A 9,641-nucleotide genomic window follows, 5' to 3' on the forward strand; every position below is an offset into this window, starting at 1 on the left:
TTACTTTTTCCTTTTATTAGACTTTAGAAATTTTGTATTTTAAAATTTTTAGCTGTCATTCTCTGACGTGCACTGCTTTTTTCTCTCCAATTTAGGATTCCTTCTTTATAGAAATCTCCAAGGTGGAGTTTGTGGATTAAAGATTAAAGACTGGTTTTGTTTGTTTGTTTGTTTTTAGATATTTAAGGGTAAATTCATGATTCTTTATTGTTAGAACTATAAAATCATCACAGAATAAGAAACAACTTTGGTTGCAACATTTAAAGGGTTTTGACCTTTGACACAGATTGCCAAATTGTTTTCATTCCCTCCAGCGGTGATTGGGGGTATGCTTTTTACTACATTATCAACAGCATTGAGTATGATAACAATAAAAATAAAATTTAGGCACAAAATGACACTAAATTGTTTGAAAAATTACTTGCCAGTGATTCCCGTAAGTTGGATATTTTCCCATAAGATGGTTAGTCATTTGCATTTCCTCTTCCTGTGGTTTTCTATGCATAACCTTTGCCCATTCACCTTTCGAATTCCTTTTCCCTGACTTATTATGAAATCTATATTGCAGATACAGAATACTGTTTAAACTATATGAACAATTTAAAGAATACAGTGAACTCTCATGTAACCGCAGCCCAGGTTGAGGAATAGCATGTAACTTTTGCCCCCAAGACCCACAATTGCCCCTTGACCATCACCTTCTTCTCACTGTTCCCTACTCTCCCCTTACCCCCACCTCTGCCCTGGTAAACACAATCCTGACTTTTGACTAATCATTCCCTTCCTTATCTTAATATTTTTATTACCTATATAGACACTCATAAACAATTAAGTTTAGTTGTGGCCATTTTTTTACCGTTATCTAAATGGAATTCTGCTCTAAATGGAACTCTTGTGACCAGCTTGTTTTACTCAACATTTTGTTGTAGGATTCGTCATGTTGCTGGTTGGCTGCCGGGAATCACAGTATTAGTCTTCCCATTTATTTCAGCCACTTCAAATATGATAGCAACTTTTTTCTATCACGCTTGAGGCAAGTATGTTTTCCAAGTTTTTAAAAATTCTTTGTAATTTTGGTTATATTTCAACACAGTTTCCATAGTAAAATTCATTGATCTACACTTTACAATGCCCTTCATTCCTTTGAAACTTAGACGGTCTTTCTACTCTCAGGTGTTAATAAATATTTGCTCTTATTTGAGCCCTTTCATGCTTTGATTTTTTGTTTGTTTTTGAAAAATAAAACTTTAATGCTTTCATAATATGTATTTATTTTGAATTATGGTCTGTTTTGACATCTAGAGTGATTTTCCTTCCAAATAGGTAACTACTTATTGAGTAATTCATTCCCATACCAGTTTGTGCTTCTTTTTTTGTGTAACAGGGAGGAGGCAAAACTGGTGACAACAACAACAACAACGGGTGTCCAGGCGTAGTTTGAACAGAGAGGAAATTATTTAGTGTACAAGGGAGCGAAGAAGGGCTTTTTATAGGAGGTGATAATTGGGTTTTGTTTTATAAAATCAATAGGAGCCTCCAGGAAATAGTCGGGGAGGGAAGAGAGGGTTGGTGAACATTTCAGGCGGAGAAAACTGACAATGCAGGGTGGTTTGTGGTTACAAGCTTGAGCATTTCTGGATTGAGACAAAGCCAGCTCCTATGAGCTGTGTGATCCCCTGAAACTTACATAAGCTCTTTGAGTCCTAATTTATTCATTTATAAAATGAGGAAAAATAGGTTTCTATGTCATAGGATTATTATAAGCAATTATATGAGTAAATAATATGAGTAAAGTACTTCGCATAGAACTCGATGTACCCTAAGCACTCAATTTATATTTGCTGCTGATATTATTTAAATATTAGATACTCACCATTCTATTCATACTGCTTACCACTAAGATGTGGGGACACATGTCAGGCAATATGTATGCTGAGTGAATGAATGAAGAACAGGAACTTGACATTATGCTATCTTCAGGAATGTGGAAGTAGTTGGGTGGTGATTGAATAAAATTTGAGAGGAAGTAAATGGAGTGGAGACCAAGTCCTGTAGGAAGGGCTTAGACCGCCATTCTAACAAGCTTGACCTTTATCTTGTAAACAGTAGGAGACCCTGAATGGTTTTAAGCACAAGAGAAGTCAGTTACATTAGAATTGTAGAGGATGGTTGTGAACTTTCAAGATCTCCAAACCCATATCCCCTGCCTCCTACAAAACACTGGAAAGAAAAGATTTTAATTTTATCTTAATAATGTTCAAAGATGGACACACCGTGTCTCTAAAAAAACTACTGCAGGCTTCAGTAGGCCTTATTAGGTGAGGTCTTATATAACACCTTTATTTCCAAGGCAATTACCTATGTGTTTCTGGGGCAAACTTTGCTAGTTTTCCCCTAATGTTTGTTTTTTTCCTCTTCTTTGATAACTAAATCCACAATTTTTAGCTATGCATTTGGAATTGGGACTACATTTCCCAACTTTCCTTTTGGCTTGCTATGACCATGTGACTTGTCAATGGAATGTTAGTAGAAGAATTATGTGCCATTTCCAAGAGCTATTCTTAAAGGGCTGGGATATGACTTCTTTCTCTGTCCTTTGTTCTGCTGGATAGAGTACAGACATGATGTCTGGAGCCTAAGCAGTCATTTTGGACAATAAAGTGGAGGCATACACTATGGGTGATGGTAAGGCTGCTTACTAACCAGAGCTTGTCTTCCCCTAGACCAGTGGTTCTCAACCTTCCTAATGCCGCGGCTCTTTAATACAGTTCCTCATGTTTTGGTGACCCCCAATTTCATTGTTACAAATTGAACATAATTAAAGCATAGTGATTAATCACAAAACAATATGTAATTATATATGTGTTTTCTGATGGTCTTAGGCAACCCCTGTGAAAGGGTCGTTCAACCCCAAAGGGGTCGGGACCCATAGGTTGAGAACCGCTGCCCTAGACTCTATTTATTTGAGAAATACACTTCTATCATTGCTTCCATTTGCAGCTGCACTTAGTTTTAACAATTGATTCACAACTCTTAATAATTAGATAGGAAATGCAGCATTCCCTTTTCTCTGTATATATTTTTGAAGTCCCTCCCAAATAATAAGCAAGAACTATTAGATTTCTTCTCTACATTTAGCATTAAATACTGCAAATCACTTTCTTTTTTTTTAGCCTTCTTACCCAGATTGCTTTTCCTGATTTGAAGTTTTTTCTTTGGCTTCCTAAAATGTTTTAATGTTTCTCCTTTAGGTATTCCCCAGAATGGATTAATTCTGTGTTGAATAAAGAATTGGTACTGCCATGAATGAAAATGAATTTCATTTATTTTTAAAATATTTTTTTTATTGATTTCAGAGAGGAAGGGAGAAGGACAGAGATAGAAACATCAATGATGAGAGAGAATCATTGATCAGCTGCTTCCTGCACACCTCTACTGGGGACCAATCTACAACTTGGGCATGTGCCCTGACTGGGAATTGAACTGTGACCTCCTGGTTCACAGGTCAACACTCAACCACTAAGCCACACTAAGCCATGCCGACCAGGCTGTCTTTAACCTTTGACATTTTAATTATGATGTGTCTTAGTGTGGGCCTCTTTGGGTTCATCTTGTATGGGACTCTCTGTGCTTCCTGTACTTCTATCTCTATTTCCTCCACCTGGTTAGGAGCCACACCAGCTGGGCTAATTATTTCATTTCTTAATTCCAGAATGGTGTTGGCATCTTTCAGCTGGTTTCTCAAGAGAGCATTATAGTTGTTATAAAAATAAGGTATACTTTCCCAAGGTTAATTTGTGTACATTCAAAGTCAGTAAATTATAATCCTAGCCTGGAGAATCACCCAGAACTTGGTGCCTTGTTGCCTACACAAGAGACAGAGCATAATACTAACATCGTGGGGAGGGTGAGGAAGAAGGCTCCAAATGCTGGACAGGAAACTGATAACTGATTATTAGCTCTGGGTGTCTAACTGAATAAAGGGATATTTAAAAATGTGTGTGTAAATGCATGTCCTATTGTTCTGATCAACAAATGATTATGTTTTTATTTCAGTAGGATTTTGCAATTCAGAAAAGGGCTTGGGAAATAAATATCAAGTAACAAGTAAATAGCAGCTCATAGAGGTAACCATCCATCTAGTCATTGCCTCTCAGAGAGTGTGGGAGAAATCACAGTTTCTGCTAAGAGAATTGTTTTGGTGAGTGAATGGGAATGTTGTGCTTTGCTTGCTGACTTCCTACTCTTTTTCTGGATTGAATTGGTTGGTTTATATGTTCACTAGGCAGGATTATTTTTTAAACAGAAGAGTAAGTACTGATCACATCACTAGATAAGTGAAAAAATATTGAAGAGTCAGAGTGGTGTAGCATCAGAACATGGATTTTAGAATAAGAAATGCCTGATTCAAAGCCCACTTTTAAAATTGACAAGCTACTTGACTTTGAGCAATCTATTTGCTATTCCCAAGCCTTAATTTCCTAACCTATAAAATGGAAAAGTGGCATCTTCCCCCAGTGGTGTTTCAAAAATTTGTCTTCACTTCAGAGGTACTAATACTACTAAAGAATGTGTATAACCCACAAAACGACTGGCCATATAGTACCAGCTGATCATATTGCATCTCAGGCATAGCAAACACTCTCCAATTACTTGCTGAATAAAGCAGTGGAAAATGTGTGTACACATTTGTATACTTTCTGTTTACTTTCCCTTAGCTTCAGTTCCCTCAGAACAGGTGCACAGTCTGCCCCTGAATGGCCATGTGGGTAAGGAAAGAGTTGGAGAGAGATGGGAGGATTGGGTGTGAGACAGGATGTAGTGTGTGTGCATGGAAAACTCCCAAGCTCATCAAAGACTTCTGATTTGCTTTGGTATTTCACTCACATAAGGAAATGTAAATAGAGGGGTCTGTTTGGGTTATGACTGTTAAAAGCTTTCCGCTTATATCAGGTATCAGGTGGTTTATAGTTTTGACATTGACTCTCCCCCATGGAGAGATGTAAAACCTCCCAGGTGCAACATTATAGCGTTTAGATTTTTTACTCATGATTCTGAGCCAGGGCAAACAAACCAGAGGAATTATGTGGGGCCCACAAATAAAAGGCTCCTTCTGTCTGAGATAGATGGGCTGATGTTACCCCACGTTTTACCCTCCCAGGAGAATTTGTGTGAATTGCTTCGAGTTTCTTTACATAAACTCCGTCTTAAGGTGATTGCCTTGATTGCACATCTGCTCAATTCAGAGTCTACAATCCACAAGCTCTAGGTATTGAGGATATTTAAAATATATATTTTATTGATTTTTTATAGAGAAGAAGGGAGAGGGATAGAGAGTTAGAAACATTGATGAGAGGGAAACATTGATCAGCTGCCTCCTGCACACTCCCTACTGGGTATGTGCCCGCAACCAAGGTACATGCCCTTGACCGGAATCGAACCCAACACCCTTGAGTCCACAGGCCGACGCTCCATCCACGGAGCCAAACCGGTTAGGGCAGTATTGAGGATATTTAAAGCATACAGATTTCACTCAGGTACTAACTGGTTGGAATTCATGGCATGGCTGAGGTCCGTACCAAGTTTTATCAGATGGCTTTGTCTTCACTTCAGGGGTACCAATACTACTAAAGAATATGTTACACATGGGTGAACATAAAGTAGGTTTACAGTTGTGGGACCCTACAGGTGGATAGGTCAACGAGAACCAGTGGCATGGCCACCACAATCACCAGACCTCTCACTCCAATGGACTTTTTCTTTTGGGATGTTGTCAAAGTCTTTTCATGAAAACCAAGTACTGTGTATGGTATGATTCACTGCATTAAGAGAATTTATTGATTACAATAAAGAACTCTGTGCCAAAGTGTGCTTGAGGATAGCAAGTAGGCTATAATAATGTGCAAATAGTAAAGGCTGGCAATTTGAGCACTTACACTGTTGTACCTAAGTGAACTGTGTCATTGTGACATTCTTTTGAGTTAATAAAACTATTGTAAAAAAATCATAACCTTCATGTCTTTTTCCAGACAAATAACTGTAAATCTACTTTTTCACAGCCCTGCAGGTGTGACATTTTCTCTCCCCTCTGTCTTCCATCCTGTGCTCTACTTAATGAGAGAAAAACAAGATAAGGTATAAGAAAGATAATCTAATTTAAAGGCACAGTGCTGTGCATATGTCATTAATAATTTACTGATTTACTTTGCTACCTACAACTTGATCTCAGAAGCAAAAGGCACTTGGTAAAAGGTTTTTAAAATCAAATTTTTTCTCCTTTTTTTTTTTTTTACATTTATCTTGACAATCAAGGCCACAGAGTGTGTGCTTCAACTGATTTGATAGTTGGTTCCTTTGGGTTCTCACTGCACGAAGTTGAACTATCTCACCTCTGGTTTTATGGAATTTCTATTTTCACTGCATCTTGTAGCCTGGTTTAGAAGTCAGGGTTTTGAAGTATGAGATTATCATCCTGTGGAACTGGAGATGATGTTGTATCTAAGAAAGGAAATAACTTTTACTCTATTTTCTTGAATAATTTGATATAGTTTATTATTTCAGTCACTGGGAAAGCATTTAATAAGTCTAAATGTGCTCTGCTGTGGACTCTTGTAGCTCAAGGAAAGAAAATAATTTTCTTAATTTTAATTATTTCTTAGACTTAAAATGCAAAAATGTTGAAAATGAAACACATGAGATGGTAAACTTTTAATGAATTTAATGGAGCAGGGACTCTAGGTTATGCTATTATTTAAACATTGATTGAATTACTAAATGGTGATTCAGCATCAATGACTGATATTCAATTATTGATTCAAAAGGATTGAGTTCAGGTTGAGAATTATTTTGAGAATACAAATCTAGGCTCAGAATTGGTTTATGGGTCCATGTCTTCCTTGACACAAGTTTGTCTAGGCGTTGCAATATTAATTGAATTAGTGGTTTCTCTAATATTTGAGGGCACAGGTAGCCCTGCTCTGGGGATTCTTTTGAATGGAATAATGTGAAGGGGAAAGATGTATTCTTTCCAGTTCTCTGAAGACCACGTCTGTGGCACATGAGGGTGTGAGTGTGTAGTGGCAGCACCAGCAGGTGTCTGCAGGACCTAAGAGCAGCAGCCACACCCAGTGGAGAAGGGGACTTGTGAACCATACCTCTTGATGGAGGTGGAGGTGGGAATGGGGGCTGCTTTCTGGGGTCAGAGAACAGGCAAGAGCCAGTGAAAATTGTGTCTTCATCATTATGTGACCTTAGACTAGTAGAGCTCTGGAAAATTCAGGTTATGTATATCCTGATATCCTAAGTTTGTTTTGTTTTGCTCTTTATTTTTACAAATGGCATTTTATTCTTTAAGACACCCAGACTTAACTGAGTACATTTTGATTCTTTTCTTTTTTTCATAACATCCTGTCAGTTGATGAATCTTCTAGATATTACCTCTGGTATCTTATTTACATGTATCTTCTCCAATTTATTACCATGGCATTGCTTGAGATTAAGCCTTCATTTTTGCTTGCTTACCTATTGTAAATAGTTTCCTAATTTGTCTCAGCCTTGGTGTTCTCTCCATTTTGTAAACTCTTAGTCTTCCTTCCTATAACAATCCCTGGCATGCCACTCTTCTGCTCAACAACCTTCAGGGGTCATCATTCAATGAATTAAACATAAACTCCTCAGTCATATCCAAAACCCACAAAAATAGGCTTTATTCTTCATTTCCAAGCGTATCTCCAATCACGTCCACTCTCAATCAGCCCTTAGCTCTTCTTTCTTAGCATTATTTTTCATAATTTCATCCATCCTTTTAAGATCTGATTTAAAACCATCTCATTCATGAAATATCTTCCAACCTCATAACCCCAACCAGGTATGAGCCTTTTGACTCCCTAGTGAACTAGTTTATCTGAATATTATGGAGCATACATATCTTCCTACTAGTATTACTGTTGATGTACTTGCCTTTGCTAATATGTTGTGCACCTGAGATATTGCTGGCATTATGCTAGACATTTTATTTACATTATCTCATTTAAATGGTAGGACTCCACATCAAGTGTGTGAACTACATAGAATCTCCATTTTATAATTGAGGAAACTGAGTTGGAATAACTTGCTCAAGGACAAGCACTGGATTTAGATCTAGATGCATTTTATGCCAATGTCCATGCTTCCTCTACTAGACTGCTTCCTTTCTGTGCTCCAGGATCCTCTTTTACTCACATATATGCCTCCTGTAATTTCTAAAGCAGTGATTTGAATGTAGTGGACATAGGAGGATGTAGGCTGGGAGCTGCAGGCAGTTATCTTGTATCATGTAAAGCCTGAAACTGAAGCTGAGATGAGGAACACTGACCAAAAAAATGGAGAGATCACGTTTTGGTGACATTACTTGAGTGTTTACCTTAACCCAGTTCTGTCTTTGAACTGTTCAGGTATGTGAGTCAGTATAGTCCAGCATGAGTTAGATTTTCTGTTTAGTAATGAAACTTACTGAAATGATAGTGCGGGCGAATGTTGTAAACCTTGACTTCAGCAAGGTGTTCGACAAAATTTGTCTCAGGTCAACGTTGGAAATTAGAGACTAGGTGACAGAGTCTATCTGAAACCAGAAAGGCAGGAGTAAGGGCAGGTAGTCAAGGCCAATAAATACCTGGAGGCAACGTTAGCATTAAAATCACTCAGATGTTGGTTCAAATCCTATGTTTGTCAACGAGTAACTGTGCAACTTAAGGAAAATTATTTTATTTTGGAGTCTCTGTTTCTCTACTGTAAAAATGAAGATAAAGACACCTACAAACTGAATTATTTTTGAGGAATAAGTGGGGTAACCTATGTGGAAGCATTAGGCACATAGCAGATGTTCAATAAATATGCTTTTTTTTAAAAAAAGCATACTATTGACTAGGAGTTGGCTAATAATTTATTGGGAATGGGTGTGGGGAGGGAGGCCAGGGACCTTCAAGGCAGGGAAGTAGGACCAGTCATGAGGAGGAATGAGTAATTCTGCAGAACATGGTCTTTCTCACCCATTAAAGATTTATCCCCTATAACAACTCAAGTGCTCTGCTTAGTACCTCATAAGAAAGAAGAAAACAAGGTAATACAATCTACCTTAACAGGAATAAATGTTTATTCCACATTAAAAAATACATTTAGGTAACTACAGAATAAAAGTTTTTTCCACATTTCAAAAAACATTTAGGTAACTACAGGATAAAGTAAAGATGATGGTTAGTTCAATTAGCTTGATTAGAGGCCACAGAGTGATGCAGTTTCTAAAATCTTGGTAGACATAGGGTTCTTTAAGAGAAGCAGAGGGTGCATAGCATAAGACTTAAAGTAGAATACAATTTGATTAAGAGAAAGGTAACTTAAGAACAATTAGGTCAACAGCAGCTCAGTTGATAAAATGATGTGGTTGAAGTTGATATTTCCTAGTCACAGATTTTTGGAACACTGCTAATTTTGATGTCTAATTTTCAGCCAAGTAATCGTACTCTGCTTTGATTTTTATAGTGAAAAGTTGAGACAATCTCAGGGTATTTGAATTCTTTATGGTTTTTGAGTACTTATGTTTTATTATAAAAAAATGCCAACTCATGATAGACAAGTTAAAAAATACAGAAAAGCAAGAGACAAAG

This window comes from Myotis davidii, unplaced genomic scaffold (genome assembly GCF_000327345.1).
Source record: "Myotis davidii unplaced genomic scaffold, ASM32734v1 scaffold54, whole genome shotgun sequence".
Taxonomy (NCBI): Eukaryota; Metazoa; Chordata; class Mammalia; order Chiroptera; family Vespertilionidae; genus Myotis; species Myotis davidii.